The sequence below is a fragment of the Gorilla gorilla genome, chromosome 3, assembly GCF_029281585.2.
Source record: "Gorilla gorilla gorilla isolate KB3781 chromosome 3, NHGRI_mGorGor1-v2.1_pri, whole genome shotgun sequence".
Taxonomy (NCBI): Eukaryota; Metazoa; Chordata; class Mammalia; order Primates; family Hominidae; genus Gorilla; species Gorilla gorilla.
In genome coordinates this window covers 190882987-190902021 of record NC_073227.2, presented here as the reverse complement: position 1 = coordinate 190902021, position 19035 = coordinate 190882987, and the positions used below count along the sequence as shown (strand labels likewise).

Below are 19035 nucleotides of genomic sequence, written 5' to 3'. Positions count from 1 at the left end.
AGCCCATGGCAGTAAAAAAACAGTACTGAATGGATGGACAAATGAAACTGCTTCTAATTACATACTGTGCTTCATCACTGAGAGTCAAACTACAGAGGTATGTTTTGCATTGTCCTAGATTAGCCTTAAAACAACTACGTGGATGAGTCAACCAATTTGGCCTCACCTCGGAAGTACCCTGCAGATAAAATGGCAGAGTGTGAGTTACCTCCCTTGCTTGCTTCTTCAAGAACCCAGGCTCTTAATTCATCATTTAAGAAGAGTCTCAGAAGTGGCACTGAACCATAAAATACTATCTCCAAGCACAGCATTATAGAATAGTGAAGAATGTTGAACGAAAGAGCTAGAGACTTGTTTTCCTGTCTGGCTCAGCCAATAACTAGTTAGATTAACACAATTTACATTACACGTACTGCCATTTCAGACGCCCTAAATGGCTCTCAATTGTCATACGGATCAAAGTCAAGCTCCCCATGTTGCCTTTAATTTCAGCCACTGTTCTCTCTAGTTGTCTGAGGGTGACCTGGCGCAGTGGCGAGGTGCTCAGGCTGAGCCTGACAACCTGCATTTGAATCCTGGGTGTGCCACTGATCCACTGTGTGCCCTTGGGCAAGTTACTTAACCTCTTTGGGATTCAAGTTTTTAATCCGTAATTGAGAGAGAATAACAATAGCTACCTTGTAGGGCTGTGATGAGGATTAAGTGAGTTGAAATTGTCATGTCCTTAGTATGATACCTGACAGAATAGGTATTATGTGTTTGTTAAAGAGAAAGTAGTCCTTCCACTTTAAATTCCAACTTTAACCTATCTGCTCCACAGTTCTTTTCCAAATAAATAACTATGGTTTGGTTCTTTCCCAAACCCTATATATGGCTTAAGAATCAATGGACAATTATTGAGTTGAGTTAGCAGTTCAAACATGCTGATGTATTCAAGGTGTCTGGGAGCTATGAGACTGGTTTTCCTTTGATGCTTGATCCACTTCCGAGTTACCCCCTTGTACTCCTTCTTGTATTTCAGTATTTCCTGTGTACATGTAAGCCTAAAAGGTGACATTCCCTATGAAGAATCATTTCTCTTTCACCCCACTTCTCCTGGCAAACTTTTGTCCCTCTTTCAAGATGCATCCCAAACATCACCTCTTCAGTGAAGACTTTCCAATTCCCCAAATTACTAAGGCACTGTCTTTTCATAGCAGTTTTTTAAATGGCCACAAACTTCTTTTACAGTCATCCCATTAAGAGTTAGATTCTATGCCCCTTCCCCTTGCACCTGGGTGGGCTTGAGGCTGCTTCATGCAATAGAGTATTGCAAAAGTGATCCTAGTGTTTTATGAGGCTGGGTCATAAGAAGTGATGTGGTTTTCGCCTTATTTGCTGGGATACACGCATTTGGAGCCCGAGGCTGCCATGCTGTGAGGAAGCCTGGCTCTGCGGGGAGTCATGTGCACACACTCCACTCAGCAGTTCTGCTCATTGTGTCTTCCCAGTTGGGGTCCCAGACATCATGAAACAGAAAAAAGTCATCTCTTCTCTGTCTCTTCTGTGCCCTCTCCAAATTCCTAACCCACCAAGTCTAGGAGAACAATAAAATAATTGCTTCATGCCAGTAAGTCTTGGGCTAATATGTTACACAGTGAAAGTAACTGGAACAATTTTCTGTGATTCCAAAAGACTTTGTTTAGGCGGAGCACAGTGGCTTACGCCTGTAATTCCAGTTACTTGGGAGGCTCAGGCACAAGAATCACTTGAACCCAGAGACAGAGGTTACAGTGAGCTGAGATCATGCCACTGCACTGCAGCCTCAGCAACGGAGCAAGACCCTGTATCAAAAAAAAAAAAAACGACTTGGTTTATGCCAACATTATAGCCCTTGATTGCATTGCAGAATAGTTTTATTTGTCCTGCTCAGTGGATTGCAAGCTCCCCAAAGGCAGGAAGTCTGCTTTATTCATCTTTGTATACCTACTGCCAACCATGGTGCCTGGCACATGACAGATGCTTCATATATGTTTGTCAAATAAATATGTTTGTCATATATGTTTGTCTATATTTGAATATATAGATGTCAAATAATATTAGATGAAGTTATTTTAAAATTATAATATAACTTACACTGCCGGGCACAGTGGCTTCCTCCTGTAATCTCAGCATGTTGGGAGGCCGAGGCAGGTGGATGGCTAGAGCTCAGAGGTTCAAGACTAGGGTGGGCAACATGGTGAAACCCTGTCTCTACCAAAAAAAATACAAAAATTAGGTGGGTGTGGTGGTACACACCTGTGGTCCCAGCTTCTCTAGAGGCTAAGGGGGAAAGATCGCTTGAGCCCAGGAGGCAGAGGTTGCAGTGAGCTGAGATCGTGCCACTGCACTCTGGCCTGGGCGATAGAGCCAGACTTTGTCTCAAAAAAATAAAAAATAAATTTAAAAAAATTTAAAAATTTTAAAATTGTAATTTAAACTTATAATCACCAGAAATTTTTATCCAGTGCCCCAAACTCCATGGTTTCTCAAAAACCCATACAATGGCTGGCAGTGCTTGTATATCTGCATATACATTTAACACGTCACGTGAGTGTGCACACGCATTTTGTGTGCATTTGTTCTCCCCAGACTCCTCACCCCAGCCTCACCAGCATCTACATATTTATTGGACTAATCACTCAAAGAGATCCCCTAACTTGAGCTAGCTTACAGAAATCCCTTTATTCTTCCCTGCCACATAAATCGTGCCTGAACATAAAACCCTCCTTGAAGTCATTCCTGTTGAATTAGCACAGAACATGACAGAGAGCTGGCCTCTGGCTTCTAAACCAAGCCAGCAGTAAGCCTGTAGGATTCTTAATAGGTTCTTTCATGGGATAGCCACACATCCTTTAACCAGCAGTGGCTTGCACATTCTTCCTTGATTGTTAAACACTCTATTTTTATGCAGTTTGAGTAAGCCAAGAAAGTAGAGTTTTTGTTTTCATTGCCAGCTTTAGCTGACTATATATAGATACATATTATATGCTCACACAGATATGTGACATATATATGTATATTCACACCAAGTTTTCTCCGTCGGGTTAGCAGCCTGATTTGGCTTCACTCTGGAGCTTAGAGCTCCTGGTAAGACTTCAGGGAATGCTGTTCACTTGCTCTTCCATGTGCTATAGAGGAAAAATCTGTGCCAGCCCTGCTAAATGCCAGGCAAAAGCTTCATTCTGTCTTCATTTATTTTGTTGGGTTTGAGGTGAATCTTGATTTAGTTTTCACATGCAAACCAATTATGCCACTTTTGAAGTGTCTAATTTTGTAAACAGCATTTCAAGAAGCCACATAAATCAACAAGCCATGTAAAGGGGCCGAGATTAAAGTACACATGAAATTTACCCAGAACTGAAATCAAAGACTCAGATTAGGATTGGTGGAGGGATGATCACCTGTGAACCATATAAGTGGGAGATGGGATTTTTCTGGGATGAGAAGGTGCCTGGGAGACCACACGATGGATGGTGGTGGGCCAAGAAGAAACCGGCCATTAACCTGTCTGTCAGCTGTGACATAAGAAGAATTCAGCCTGGTGCAGTAGCTCATGCCTGTGGTCCCAGCACTTTGGAAGGCTGAGGCAGGCAGATCACTTGAGGTCAGGAGTTTGAGACCAGCTTCGCCAACATGGTGAGACCATGTCTGCACTAAAAATACAAAAATTAGCCGGGTGTGGTGGGGCACGTCTGTAATCCCAGCTACTTGGAAAGCTGAGGCAAGAGAATCAGTTGAGCCCGGGAGGCAGAGGTTGCAGTGAGCCAAGATCATGACACTCCACTCCAGCCTGGGTGACAGAGCAAGACTCTGTCTCAAAAACAAAACAAAACAAACAGTAAAGTGCCCAGAATAGGCAAACCCTCAGGGACATCGTAGATTAGTCCTTTCCAGAGACTAAGGGGTGGGTAGGTGGGGGGTGACTGCTGCTGGGCAGGGGGTTTCCTTTTTGGGAAGTGATAAAAATGTTCTTTTTTTTTTTTTTTTTTTTGAGACAGAGTCTCGCTCTGTCACCAGGCTGGAGTGCAGTGGTGCAATCTCAGCTCACTGCCTCCTCCGCCTTCCAGGTTCAAGTGATTCTCCTGTCTCAGCTTGCCGAGTAGCTGGGACTACAGGTGCCCACCACCACACTCGGCTAACATTTATATTTTTAGTAGAGACGCGGTTTCACCATGTTGGCCAGGATGGTCTTAATCTCTTGACCTCGTGATCCACCTGCCTCGGCCTCCCAAAGTGTTGGAATTACAGGCGTGAGCCACGGCACCTGGTCAAGAATGTTCTTTAACTGAGAATGGTGATGGTTATAGCTCTGTATATTGTACACCTGAAAAAGATAAATTTTATAGTGTATGGATTACAGCTCAAAATGCTTCATGGCTTCAAACAACAACTCACTGCTATTTCTCACAGTTTTTTGGATGACTGGGTTCAGCTGAGCAGTTCTCATCTGGGTTCTCTCTGAAGTTGCCATCAGATGCTGGCTGGGGTGACAGTCACCCAAGGCTTTGACTGGGCTAGATGTCCAAGAGAGCTCGCTACATAGCTGGCAGTTGATGCTGGCAGTTGGGTGTTGACCAGGGCAACCACACATAGCCTCTCAATGTGACTGAGGCCTCTCACCAAAGTGGCAACTGGCTTGTCAGAGGGAACCAAGAGGCAGGAAGCTTCCAGGCCAGATGGCACAGCATCATTTCCACCATGTTGTGTTTGTTAAAGGAGTCACAGATCCTGCTCACATCCAAGGCAGACATGACAAGGTCCTATTGCAGAAGACCACGTGGTTTCGGAGATATTACCGTAGGCATCTTTGGAAAATACAATCTGCCATGCTATCCTAAACGTCAAGTTGGAAAAAATAAGATCTGCAGAGTGTCTGGTCTATTGCCATGTATAATAAAAAACTGGGGACCTATAATCATATTGGTGACAATCTCTGTGTGAATAACCTCTTCCCTATTGTATTTAGAAATAAACTCATCCAGAAACCTCAGTTGTCTCTGCAGGGCTCTGGAGCATGGAGAGATGATGGTTTCTGGGTTCCCCGTCTATGCAGGGTTTAATGATATTGGGTCTGGGGAAAGGCACTCAACGTTATATCCCACCACAGGGTCAGCATCCTCAAGCACTGTGTTCTTACAGCTCCAAACATCTGCAGGTATTTCTATAAAACCTTTGCTCGCCATGCCTCTATGCAAGTTCTAATAGGTTATACTTCAAGAAATCTTTTTCTTTGCTTCCCGGATATTAGCAGAGAAGAAAGAAAGATCTACTAAGACTAATCTGAGTAGAATTCCAATTCAGTGAAGTAAGAGACTTAGGGCCACATCAACATTCACCCTAAGTTTATTTTACTTGCAAAATCATAATGCTGGAACTAAAAATACCCTAATAACATGCATAATGAATAAGGAAACTCAATATTGGCAGTCTTTGGTTGTTACAGTAAAACCCGTTTTCTCCTATGAATCATTTATTCAAATGACCACCCTTCTTTACAGTCCATCTCCTAATCTATACACCAAAATTGTGGCCAGCCATGGCAGCTCACACCTCTAATCCCAGGACTTTAGGAGGCCAAGGCTAGAGGACCACTTGAGGCCAGGAGTTTGAGACCAGCCTGGGCAACATGGTGAGCCCCATCTTTACAAAAAACTTTTTAAAAATTAGCTAGGTGTGCTGGCAGGCACTTGTAATCCTAGATACTCAGGAGGATGAGACAGGAAGATCTCTTGAGCCAAGGAGTTTGAGGCTGCAATGAGCCAGGATCATGCCACTGCACTCCAGCCTGCGTGACAGAGCCAGACCCTATCTTTAAAAATTAGTTGGATAGATAGACAGACAGACAGACAGATAGATAGATAGAATAGATAAAACTTTGATTCTGATCCCACTGCTCAACTGAAACTGTTCTGTGTGTGGTCATCCAAACGGTGATTATGCCAAAATATTTAAGAGTGCAGGAAGGGGCCCTCACAGGTGATCCTAGAGTGTGGGCCACTTCCTTTTGCATCTGCTCTTGCTCTGTCCCCTATATTCCAGCCACACTGAACTACAATGAAATAAGCCCCAAACACCTTTCCTATCTGCAAGCCTGTGCTCATGGTGTCCCCTTCACCCGACATCCCCTTCCCATGTCCATCTACCTATTGAACTTGACCTTAAGGACCGGTGCCAATGTTACTTCCTTTTTGTACCTCTCCTAATCCATTTCTCCACCATTCCATCAATTGCTCCTTATCTATGTTCTCTGTATTTTATACACACCCTTATCATACCATTTATATCGCATCTTATGTATTTATCTGTATTCGTTCCTCTCACATTGCATCGCATGCAAAATGATCATGATTACTATTTGTTGAACTCATGCCTCCTAGTTTCCCTTAGAGTGAAAGTAACTGTCACCACTTTTTGTCCACCTCCTCTTACCCAATCTCAACGGGGAAGATAAACATGGCAGGGCAGAAATGCTAGGAGAAAGGCTGCTCTGCAGCTTAGCAGAAACCCAGACACTTAAAAGTGAACTGATCCCATGATTTCAGGAAGCCTAGCAAAAAATAAAATTAAAAAGTGAACTGAAGTTCATGCGAGTGATTGTGGTGAATGCAAAAAGGAAGTGGGATGATTTTTATAGCTTTTCTAGAAAAATAATGACAGAAACCTGAGACGTGGGATGGTGAATGGGGAAGTCAAAGAGGTAGGAGGTTCTCCTGCCCTGTTTCGAGTACTCTCTGGAATGGCGTTGACCAAATTGCATTGACCATAGAGCCTAGTTAGTGGCTGTTATGTTTTCTCAATGTTCTCAAGATATGTTTTTTTCTTCATGATTACTTTAAAAATGTAACTTCTAAGACTGTCTCAGTAGTAGAAATCATTTTGGCAGAAAAGAGTAGAAAAATAATCTAAGTATGTATCGCCTGTGGTTACTAAAGTACACACGCAAAAACCCAGCCCACTGAGGTTTTTAAACTTTGCTATGTGTCAGGCTCACCTGAAGGGCTTGTGAAAACACTGATTGCAGTGCCTTACCCTGAACTTAGTAGATCTGAGTTGGGACCCCAAATTCACATTTCTCACAAGCATCATCCCAGGTGATGAGGATTTGCTTACCTGAGGACCTCACTTTGAGAACCAGTGCTCTCATTCATTCATGTCTTATGCTGTGACCTCCAGGCGGGGTCACACAGGTCTTCTTTCCCTGATCCGGACACCTCCTCCTAAACCCTCCCTTCCATCTCAGTCTAATGGGGTGTGAGCCCACGCAGTGAGTGTCAAAAGTGCCCAGGAGGCCGGGTGCGGTGGTTCACGCCTGTAATCCCAGCACTTTGGGAGGCCGAGGCGGGCGGATCACGAGATCAGGAGATCGAGACCATCCTGGTTAACACGGTAAAACCCCGTCTCTACTAAAAATACAAAAAAATTAGCCGGGCGTGGTGGCGGGCGCCTGTAGTCCCAGCTACTCAGGAGGCTGAGGCAGGAGAATCACTTGAACCCGGGAGGCAGAGGTTGCAGTGAGCTGAGATCATGCCACTGCTCTCCAGCCTGGGCAACAGAGCAAGACTCTGTCTCAAAAAAAATAAAAATAAAAAGTAAATTATAGTGCCTGGCACAAAGTAAAGTTCTCAGCAAATGCTTGTTCTTTATTACTTATCCTATGGGCAATAGGACAGATTTTAAATGGTGTGTGTCCATGTGTCAGGGTGAGAGGGTGAGTGGGGAGGTGTGTTGACATAATAAGATTTGCAGGTTGCAAGATCCCTTTGGCTACAGGGAGGAAAATAGGTTGTAGGAATCAGTATTAGAAGTAGCAAGGCAGTGTAAGAGTCTGATAGAGTGATCTGGCAAAGTATGATGGAAGAGAGAGTAGAAGAATGGCCGTAGAGAAGGGGAAAGAAAGTGGTAGAGTAGTATAGAGATAGGGATGGGGTGAGGGAAAGTTGGTGTCAAGGATGACATGGAGTTTCCCAGCTGAGCAAATAAGTAGATGGTGGTGCCCTTCCCTGAGATAGAGAATTGCTGGAAGAAGAGGGGAGAGGGTGGTGGGGAGAAATAGTGCTTTCTATTTTTTGAAATGTCCAGCTTTAATGCCTGTGGGTCATGCAGACAGCTGGGCACAGACTGAAATTAATGAGGAAATCTGGACTAGAAACATAACTTTGGCAATTTGGCAGCCTTTAGAGAGTAATTAAATCCGTGGGAGTGGAGGAAATCACCCTGAAGCAGTCCTAGGGGAGAACCCTGATGGTCACCTTTAGCTGGAGGATGAACAGAGGAACTAGAGAGGCAGAACAAGACCAAGATTCCAGAGAAGCAGGAAAAACACAAAGCGCACAGGCTATGAAGCAAGGAGGAGAGCATTTCAACAAGACAGGGTAACAACACATTTTGCTGGAAATTCAAGTAAGATTAAGAATTTTTAAAATCCCCTTTACTATTCCCTCAGCCTTATTAAGGCTACAATCTGCCCTCATGGAAATCTCTTTAAGCTCTGTTCTTACCACGTTTGCTTATTCTTGACCTCATTTGCCTTCTTACGTAGCTTAAATCCCATCATCAGCCCATATCTAAAATTGTTGGCCAGCAGTTCTAAAACGATTCATGTGAAACAACTTAAGCTGACTCTGTCTGCTGTTAATTATCCTTTTCTCTCCTTATTTTCACTTTAATCACCATCTATGGCATTTCCCATAGCATCTGTTTCAAATATTTTCCATTTTCCTCAAAGCATGAATCCCTCCTTAACTCTCAGACTCAGCAAATAATCCCATCTCCTACTTTATGGGGAAGATGGAGGTTCATTGATGTGAGCTTTCCTAGAAATTTCCCTTCTTTGTACTTCAAAACTTCTCTCATCTTCTCCTATTCTCTCCCTTTTCCTATATGTTGAAAACAAAAAAGTTCCCCTTTCCAAATCTAACTTACAGGTAACCTTAACCCCTGTCTACCAATTGTCCCCGACCTCTCTCTTGAGACTGGTTTTCTTTCTACTCTCGCCATTGCCTTCCAGACTATTATCAACTTTCAACCTTCTGTGGTAGGCAGACTCTAAGATGGCCCCATAATTCCTGCCTCCTGGTGTTCCTGACCATGTACGTCCCCTCACAGGTAGGACCTGTGATTTGCTTCTAACAATTAGAATAAGGCAAAGGTAACGGGATGTTACCTATACTGCTATATAGCCGCACGCAGCTAATTCACCTGTGTACCTAAAACAATCTTTCCCCAAAACTGTGCTCTCAAACATCCATTGTTCTTTTTTTCCCTTTGTTATAATATTTCTTTTCTTTTCTTTTCTTTTTTTCGACAGAATCTCCCAGGTTGGAGTGCAGAGGCACAATCTCAGCTCACTGCAACCTCCACCCCCAGGTTCAAGCGATTCTCCTGCCTCAGCCTCCAGAGTGGCTGGGACTACAGCTGCACGCCACCATGCCCAGCTAAATTTTTGTATTTTTAGTAGAGATGGGGTTTCAGCATGTTGGCCAGGCTGGTCTCAGACTCCTGACCTTGTGATCCTCCCACCTTGGCCTCCCAAAGTGCTGGGATTACAGGTGTGAGCCACTGCATACGGCCTATATAATATTTATTGAAAGGAAAAGAATCTATATTAGCTACATCCACATTATTATCATCTATCCTGTGATGAATTTTAAATAGACTCAAATTTTTGGCTCCTCCCATTGAGAAGTGGAGTCTACTCCTCCACTGGGTTGACCTTGTGGCTTCCTTTTACTAACAGAGTGCGGTTGAAACAATACTATGTAACATCAGAGACAGACTTAAGAGATCAGCTGCTTTATGGCTGGGCGAGGTGGTTCACGTCTGTAATCCCAGCACTTTAGGAGGCCAAGGCGGGTGGGTCACGAGGTCAGGAGATCGAGACCATCCTGGCTGACACGGTGAAACCTCGTCTCTACTAAAAATACAAAAAAAATTAGCCGGGCGTGGTGGCAGGTGCCTGTAGTCCCAGCTACTCTGGAGGCTGAGGCAGGAGAATCGCTTGAACCCGGGAGGCGGAGTTTGCAGTGAGCCGAGATCGCGCCACTGCACTCCAGCCTGGGCGATAGAGCGAGACTCTGTCTCAAAAAAACAGAGATCAACTGCTTTGACTTTTATGAACTTGGAACAGATCTTGCTGGAATCCCACCATCATGCTGTGAGAAACTCAACCTCATGCATGAACTGTGTGCAGGAGATAACTGAGGCTCTCTGGCCAACAGCCTCAGCTGGGTTCTCAGCCAACAGCCAGCACTGACAGCCAGTCAGGTGAATCAGCTATTTGGGATGTTTCTGTGCAATCAAGCCTCCAGATGACTGCAGCCTCCCAGCGCCCCAGCCAACACCATTTGGAGCTGAAGGATCACCCAGCTAAGCCTAGAGCCTAGTCAATGCTTGGAAATGTGAGAAACAATAAATGATGCTACTACTTTTTTTTTTTTTTTTTTTTGAGACAGAGTCTCGCTCTGTCGCCCAGGCTGGAGTTCAGTGGCACAATCTCGGCTCACCACAACCTCCGCCTCCCAGGTTCAAGCAATTCTCCTGCCCCAGCCTCCCGAGTAGCTGGGACTACAGGCGCATGCCACCATGCTAGGCTAATTTTTGTATTTTTAGTAGAGGTGGGTTTTCACTATGTTGGCCAGGCTGGTCTCAAACTCCTGACCTTGTGATCCTCCCGCCTTGGCCTCCCAAAGTGCTGGGATTACAGGCGTGAGCCACTGTGCCTGGCAAATGACGCTACTGTTTTAAGTTGCTATTTCTGGGGTTGTTTGCTAAGCACCACTAGGTCACTAAACATTCACTTTTCATCCTTACCTCTCTGATGAAGCAGTTCCTTTCAAGAACAGTAATCCTAGTCTCAAAATTTAGTAATCTTTTTTGTTTGTTTTTCTTTCTTGACAGCTCCAAGGCATATGATACTAATGAAATTCTTTTACTTTCTTCATGCTTTCTTCTCCTTTCATTTCCGTAACATCCTCTGGGACTCCATTTCTTCCCCTCAGCCCCTAGATTAAACGTTCCCCAAGGTACTGTACTTGGACATTTCTCTGTATGCCCTCTTGCTTGATAGTCTCATCCAATCTCATTGTTTTAAATATCACCTCTATGCAGGTAATGTTCAAATCCTTTAAGAGGCACAATGATTAGAAGTTCAAGGTCTGGAAATGGGCCAGACAGAGTTTTAATCCTGGATCTGCCAATTACTAGCCATGTGACAATGAACGAGTGGCTTAACCTCTCTAAACCTCCATTTTCTCTTCTCTTAAATCTGAATAATAATTGGATCTTGCTCATAGGAATATCACTTCAGCCTGCCACAGAGTAAGTGCTCAGTCAGTGCTTTTCAACATTTTAGTTTTCCATATTACTGCTTCCATTAGAAAAATGATAATGCCAGTATGCATTCTGGGATAAATGGAAGTGGCTGCTCAGGCTAAAGACAATTGGTCTGGGGGCTTTGGGCTCTCCAGCCCCTGCCCAGCCCCCACCCTAATGCATAATCAATATTTGGGCCCATCAGCTCATTACTGGCACACCGAAGGGAAGCTTTACAGGAAATGGTAGCAATTATCCTTATATCTGGCCCTGATCTCTCTCCAGGGCTCCAGGCCCACAAAAATAACTCTCTGCTGGACACTATCCCCACCACCTTCACCCCCAAACCGGATGATGATTCTCAAAGTGAGGTCCAGGGTCAGTAGCGTCAGCACCACCTAAGAACTCTTTAGAAATGCAAATTCAAGCCCCAACCCAGACCAACTGAATCAGCAGCTCTACGGATGTGCCCAGCAATATGCATTTTAACAAACTCTCCATGTAATTCTGATGCAGGCAAAAGTTAGAGAACAAGTGACCTATAGTGATATCAACTCCAAGGACCAAGGATGCTCCTCTGGCTTTGCTTCCTACTTGGGTTAATTGGTTCCACTACCCTCCCAGCTACCTGGGCTCATAAACCTCCCATTCATTCTTGACTTTTCCATCCTGCCTCCCTGCTGTATCTAGTCAGTCACCAATCCTGTCTTTGCCTCTAACAAAGTTAGTCTTATTCACATATTTCTTTCTTTATATCTTTTTTTTTTTTTTTTGAGATGGAGTTTCGCTCTTGTTGCCCAGGCTGGAGTGCAATGGCACGATCTTGGCTCACCGCAACCTCCGCCTTCTGGGTTCAGGCAATTCTCCTGCCTCAGCCTCCCAAGTAGTTGGGATTACAGGCACCCACCACCACGCCCGGCTAATTTTGTATTTTTAGTAGAGACCGGTTTCGCCATGTTGGTCAGGCTGGTCTCGAACTCTTGACCTCAGGTGATCCACCCACCTTGGCCTCCCAAAGTGCTGGGATTACAGGCATGAGCCACTGCGCCCGGCCTCACATATTTCTTTCTTGGCTCTGTTCCCACAACCACTCCCGAGGAAGTGCTGGCCAGTTTCTCTCAAACCAATTCATTTAAAAGCCAATCTGCCTGTGACCAATTTCACTTACAGCCAGTTAGGATAAAGTAAATTCATTTAAAAATTGATTTCATGCAGATAAATTGGCCCATTATTTTCTTTATGACTTCTACTACTTCTAAGTTTACTAAGTCTTTACTGCTCCAGATGTTATAAATATACAAATATCTAATTCTATTTGTCCAGTGTTTTGCACTTTAATTTTTTTGCACTTGACTCTTGAATTGTCTGGAATGTGTTTTGGCTTCTGAGCATCAAGCGAAGGTCAAATTGCTTGCCTGCTTACCATGCATAGCAGAAAGCTCCTCATTTACAAGTCTAAGTTCTGAGCTCTCGGCCATTACAACTTTATTCCCCTCACAGCCAAGCAGAAAGATCAAAGACCATACCCAGGAAGGCTGAAGTGCTGCGATTGTTGTTTCACAAGGGTGTGATTGTCCCACTTTCCACATTTTGTAGCAGGACAAGCCGCAGACGAAACCCCTCAGACACCGAGTTAAAGAAGGAAGGGCTTTATTCGGCTGGGAGCTTCAGCAAGACTCACGTCTCCAACAACCGAGCTCCCCGAGCGAGCAATTCCTGTCCCTTTTAAGGGCTCACAACTCTAAGGGGGTCTGTGTGAGAGGGTCGTGATTGATTGAGCAAGCAGGGGGTACATGACTGGGGGCTGCATGCACCGGTAATTAGAACAGAACAGAAGAGGACAGGCATTTTCACAGTGCTTTTCTATACAATGTCTGTAATTTATAGATAACATAACCGAATAGGTCAGGGTCAGGGGTCGATATTTAACTACCAGGCCCAGGGTGTGGCCCGGACTGTCTGCCTGTGGATTTCATTTCCGCCTTTTAGTTTTTACTTCTTCTTTCTTTGGAGGCAGAAATTGGGCATAAGACAATATGAGGGGTGGTCTCCTCCCTTAATCTGACTGACTTCCTGGGAAGAAACATACTTTCTTATTAGCATCTTGAAATGAGCTTACTTGCAAGAAAGTAAGAAGTGTCCCTGGACAAATTAGCTTTTAAAATCCTTAAATGTTCAAAAATTAGTGTAAGGAAACAACAGAACCAGTGTGGGCGAGGTCTGGGTATGGTGGGCAGTGTCATCACCTCACCTCTATTTCTTTATTTTTTTAAAGAAATTGGCTGGACACGGTGGCTCACTCCTGTAATCCCAGCACTTTGGGAGGCCGAGGCGGGTGGATCACCTCAGGTCAGGAGTTCATGACCATCCTGGTCAACAAGTGAAACCCCATCTCTACTAGAAAGACAAAAATTAGCTGGGCGTGGTGGCACACACCTATAATCCCAGCCACTCAGGAGGCTGAGGCAGGAGAATTGCTTGAACCCAGGAGGTGGAGGTTGCAGTGAGCCAAGATCGCACCACCGCACTCCAGCCTGGGCAATGAGAGCAAAACCCCATCTAAAAAACAACAACAAAATAATAATGTAAGGAATCTAAACCTTCTAGATATTCCCTTCCTCTGAGGCACTTTCTCTCCCTGCTTTTCAACTGCCATTGTGGCCAGAGGAAAGGCAGGACAGAGAAGGAGGAAATGGGGAAGGAGAAGTGACTGTCAGGTAAGAGATGGTGGGCCCACTCCTGCCCCCAGAGGATGAGGCAGGGACTGGAAAGTATAGGTGAAAAAAGTAATATCTTTTCTCATTCAATGCTAGGCTCATGGCTAAGACTCAAATAACAAAAATCGGATTAACAAGAGAGTGCATACGGATTTATTTAATATAGGTATTATGTGACACGGGAACTTTCAGAAAATGAAGACCCAAAGGAACAGGAGATCTGTGGATTTTCATGGACAGTCATCTGTGGATTTTCAAGGACAGTCACACAGAAGCATACTTGGAGAACAGGGATTATCTTGAGGTAATGAACTTGGGGGTGGGCATTTACCAAAGCCTGCTTGTTCACATTCCTCTTGGCCTTTGTGCATGACATTCCTTCCCTCTGGGCATAGGGCAGGACACCTGTCACGTTAGGATTTTCAGGGGAGGAGGGCAAGGTCAGACAGTGAACTTCCTAGGTTTTATGACTTGCTTCAGAGAAGAAGGGCAAGAAAAACGTGAGGTAGGCCGGGCGCAGTGGCTCACGCCTGTAATCCCAGCACTTTGGGAGGCCGAGGCGGGCGGATCATGTGAGGCCAGGAGTTCAAGGCCAGCCTGGTCAACATGGTGAAACCCTGTCTCTACTAAAAATACAAAAATTAGCCACTTGTGGTGGTGCGCACCTGTAATCCCAGCTACTTGGGAGGCTGAGGCAAGAGAATCGCTTGAGCCTGGGAGGCAGAGGTTGCAATGAGCCACAATTGCACCATTGTACTCCAGCCTGGACAACAGAGCTAGACCCTGTTGAAAGAAAAAGAAAGAAAGAGAAAGAAAGAAAAAAAGAAAGAAAGAAAGAAAAAGAAAAAGGTGAAATAGCCTTCCTGCTTCTGCTTTTTCAATTTCCAAGGTGCCATATTTTGAGGCAGTGTTTCCTACACCACTTCAGGAGATAAGGGTTTGACACATTTGGGATGACGGCTCCCTTTCTGGTGTCTATCCGGAAGGGGTGTACAGTATCACAAAAAAGGAGGGGGAAAGCCAAAAACAGAGGGCTCCATGTGGGGAAGTCTCCTGTACGGGCTGGCTCCAGGCCACATGGGCAACTGTAGAACTACAACAGGTTTGTTGCCTGATGTACCCAGTAAGTCAATACTCTGAGACTCCAGGTTGCAGCAGAGAAAGAGGTGTAATCTCAGGTTCGCTGAACAAGGAGATGGGAGGAAACCTCACATTCATCTCCCCAAGGAGTGTGGGCCTAGGGCTTTTTGGGGATTTGGAGTGGGGTGAAGTGTGGGGATCATTGTGTCACATGCGTCCGTGTGGAGAGACCACCAAACAGGCTTTGTGTGAGCAACAAGGCTGTTTATTTCACTTGGGTGCAGGTGGGCGGAGTCCGAAAATAGAGTCAGTGAAGGGAGATGGGGTGGGGCCATTTTATAGGATTTGGGTAGGTAGTGGAAAATTACAGTCGAAGGGGGTTGTTCTCTGGCGGGCAGGGGTGGGGGGTCACAAGGTGCTCAGTGGAGGAGCTTCTGAGCCCAGATGAGCCAGGAGAAGGAATTTCACAAGGTAATGTCATCAGTTAAGGCAGGAACCGGCCAGTTTCACTTCTTTTGTGATTCCTCAGTTACTTCATGCCATCTGGATGTATACGGGCAGGCTTGGGCTCAGAGGCCTGACACATTGATTGGTTGAAGAACGCAGGGTGAAGTCATGGGACAAGGATATGAAGAAGCTGTATCCTTATGTGGATCCTGTTTCTCTGTAGGAGTTGTCAAACTGGTTGCTGGAATTCCGGGTCTGAAAAATATCTTAAGTGATCCTTAAGCCAAAGCCTTATGATTCTAATGTCAGAGATTCTATCTATAGAACAATGGGGGATGCAAATGGTCAGGATCTAGTGCCACATGATTTTCGGCAAAAAGGAAGTGCGCCAAAGAGCAGCCTGATTAATGCTTATTATATTCCTGTCCAGAACCCTGCATGAAATTCTTGTCAACCTGGTAGGGACGGCTTCAGCTGCAGCCAAGGGAAAGGGACAGGAGCACCTGGTTAGACACAGACAGTTTTGGGGACCTGTCCCAAGTTGCCCCCAGCTCCTGTGTGACATGAAGGAAAGTTTTTTCTCACCCCAGAATGGAGAGGAAGACCACTGCACTGAGAGCAGCGGGCCCGGCCTGGGAGCAGTCATGGCCAGAGAAAAACATGTCCCTCCTAAAGAGGCCTCAGAGATTTGACAGAAATGCAGCTAAACTCAGAGCAATTTCTAGAACTCCTAGGATCCTGTGGGGTCGCATTAGCAGGGGAAAACCACCAGGGGCTGTTGTAGCCAAGAGCCAATCAGAAAGAAGTTTCTCACGTTTACCTCATGGACACCGGCCAAAGGCCCTGGGGCCAGCCCAGAGCAGCAGCCCCGCATGGACACCAGGAAGCTCCAGAGGACAGTCAGAAGGTCTAGATGAGAGCCCTCTTCCCCTGTGGCCACCATGTCACACTCCCAGGTCCCTACATCCAGAGAGGAAGAAAAAGGAGATTGAACATTTTCCTAAAATGACTGTTTAAACCTGTATTAGTCCATTCTCACGGTACTATAAAGAACTGCCTGAGACTGGGTAATTTTTAAAGGAAAGAGGTTTAATTGACTCACAGTTCTGCAGGGCTGGGGAGGCCTCAGGAAACTTACAATCATGGCAGAAGGGGAAGGAAACGGGTCCTTTTTCATATGGCAGCAGGAGAGAGAAGAATGAGTGACCAGCAGAGAGGGAAGCTGCATATAAAAACATCAGATCTTGTGAGAACAAGCTCATTATCAGGAGAATAGGACAGGGGAAACCACCCCATGATACAATTATATCCACCTGGTCCCTCCCATGATGCATGGGGATTATGGGAACTACAATTCAAGAGGAGATTTGGGTGGTGACACAGCCAAACCATATCAAAACCTATAGATACAGAGGGGCTGATTAAAAGGCTTGACTGTGCCCCCACCTCCACTGTCCATCACCACTCAGTCGAGTGAGGGAGGATGAGGAAGATTATATCATTATAGAAAATAAAGAAATACATTTTCTTTGCACTTCTTAGTAGATGTGTGCAAATAGCCCCCATTACATAATAAAAAGAAAATACAGTTAACCCTTGAACAACACAGGTTTGGCTGTGGGTGTTCACTTATACATGGATTTTCTTCCTCCTCTGCCACCCCTGAGAGAACAAAACCAACCCCTCCTCTTCCTCTTCCTCCTCCTCAGCCTACTCAATGTGAAGATGACAAGGGTGAAGATCTTTATCATCAGCCACTTGCACTTAATAAATAGTTAATATATTTTATCTTCCTTGTGTTTTTCTTCATAACATTTTCTTTTCTCTAGCTTACTTTCTTGTAAGAATACAGCATAAGATGCATATAACATGCAAAATATGTGTTGATCGATTGTTACCAGTAAGGATTCCAGTCAGCAGCAGGCTATTAATAGTTAGTGGGCAGTCATAAGTTATATATGGGCCAGATGTGGTGGCTCACACCTGTAATCCTAGCACTTTGGGAGGCCAAGGCAAATGGATTGCTTGAGCTCAGGAGTTCAAGACCAGCCTGGGGAACACGGTGAAACCCTAACTCTACAAAAAAATACAAAAATTTACCAGGCATGGTAGCACGTGCCTGTGGTCCCAGCTACTTGGGAGTCTGAGGTGGCTTGAGCCTAGGAGGTAGAGGTTGCAGTGAGCAAAAATTGCACCACTGCACTGAAGCCTGGGCAACAGAGTAAAACGCTGCCTCAAAAAAAAAAAAGTTATATATGGATTTTCTAATGCAAGGATATTGGTACCCCTAACTCCTGCATTGTTCAAGGGTCAACTGTACATCCAAAAGCCTTAAAAACTCAAAAAGGTCTGGAAATTTCCTACCACAATTTTTTTTTTTTTTTTTTTTTTTGAGATGGAGTCTCGCTCCTTCGCCCAGGCTGGAGTGCAGTGGCGCGATCTCTGCTCACTGCAAGCTCCGCCTCCTGGGTTCACGCCATTCTCCTGCCTCAGCAACTGGAGTAGCTGAGACTACAGGCGCCCGCCGCCACGCCCAGCTAATTTTTTTTTTAGTATTTTTAGTAGAGACGGGGTTTCACCATCTTAGCCAGGATGGTCTCGATCTCCTGACCTCGTGAGCCGCCCGCCTCAGCCTCCCAAAGTGTTGAGATTACAGCGTGAGCCACCGCGCCCGGCCATTTCCTACCATTCTCCCCACAAACAGGGCCAACTTGCATTACTTTTAAGTTTATTAAATATTTAATAAATGAAAACTAATATTTATAAAGCAATATATAATGTATGAAAAACAGGAATTTAACAAAAACCAAATACCCAAGGATCTGTTTGTAAAAAAGGGCACACCCATAACCCTGAAGACCATCCCAGCCCCTTTGTTTCTGCAGAGAAACTACCATCCTTGGTTTCGCATTCATCGTTGTCTTGTTTTCTCAATAGTTTTACTACATATTTTTGTTTCTCTAAACAATATGTCATTCAGCTTTGCAGGGTTGTTTTTTGTTTGTTTGTTTGAGATGGAGTCTCGCTCTTTTTGCCTAGGCTGGAATGCGATAGCACAATCTCAGCTCACTGCAACCTCCGCCTTCCAGGTTCAAGCAATCCTCCTGTCTCAGCCTCCCAAGTAGCTAGGATTACAGGCTGTTGGTTGTTGTTGTTGTTGTTGTTTAAACTTTATATAGAATCTTTGTTGTATGTATTCTTTGGGGACTCTTCTTTGGGTCAGCGTTGTGCTCCTCAGATGCTCCCATGTGGTTGTCAGCAACTCTAATTCATTCATTTTTCACTGATCAGTCTTCCAGTGACTAATTTAGTCACTCACATTTGGAGTCTCCTATTGTTAGTTATTGCCAACAGTCCTGCTCTGAACATTCTTGTATGGACCCTGAACTGCACGACCCAAGAGTTTCTCTGAGGTAAATATCTAGGCAGGACCAGCTGATGCTATGAAACCTGTACAGAC

At 44.9% G+C, this 19035-nt stretch overlaps 1 long non-coding RNA gene across 1 annotated transcript in view; it reads left to right on the top strand.

The window, feature by feature from the left end:
* The window catches only part of LOC109026517 (uncharacterized), a 55225-nt gene that overhangs the window by 15464 nt on the left and 20726 nt on the right, over nt 1–19035 (top strand). The window contains exon 2 of the long non-coding RNA XR_002005515.4: nt 14215–14352. This is a non-coding gene — a long non-coding RNA (uncharacterized lncRNA). The remainder of the gene's footprint in view (nt 1–14214; nt 14353–19035) is intronic.